This window comes from Morone saxatilis, unplaced genomic scaffold (assembly GCF_004916995.1).
Source record: "Morone saxatilis isolate NCDOM2014 unplaced genomic scaffold, NCSU_SB_2.0 Contig18, whole genome shotgun sequence".
NCBI classification, from domain to species: Eukaryota; Metazoa; Chordata; class Actinopteri; family Moronidae; genus Morone; species Morone saxatilis.
The window spans coordinates 2,538,737-2,539,246 of NW_023339740.1; the positions used below are offsets into that span (position 1 = coordinate 2,538,737).

A 510-nucleotide genomic window follows, 5' to 3' on the forward strand; every position below is an offset into this window, starting at 1 on the left:
GAAGGAATTTATTCTGATTATTTATTGTTATGTGATATAGGCAGGTTCTGAAGCTACTATTGGTTCACTTAAATTTGATTATATTTACAGAGTTGGCAAAAGACAATAAAGATATTAAAATCTGAGAAAAAGGAGACAGAATTGTATTCATTTAGAGCAAAAGACAAAAGTAATTGTATAAAGGAGGTAGTGATTTCTACACAACCTGATGAACAGATCTAAAAGAAAGTTGATACAAGGTTAGGGCATATTCAAATAAAACTGCACGAATGAAAGGTCAAAGGTTGAAGCCACATTGTGAAATCTTATAATAGTGCAAGAAATTTGTGCATTTTTGAGGTTGTTGCTGAATATTGCTATTTGAGACTTGTGATGTTTGATACCTTGCTAGGGCTTCTTTTAATTTGCTTGATAAATTGTTTGGACGCGCATCAAGCTGCAATGATTAGTCATTTAATTAATTAGTTAATTGAAAGAAAATTACTATTTCCATAATTGATTGATTTATTT

At 30.2% G+C, this 510-nt stretch overlaps 1 protein-coding gene across 1 annotated transcript in view; it reads left to right on the forward strand.

Moving 5' to 3' along the window:
• The window catches only part of phf2 (PHD finger protein 2), a 33,719-nt gene that overhangs the window by 24,394 nt on the left and 8,815 nt on the right, over window positions 1–510 (forward strand). The window lies entirely within an intron of this gene.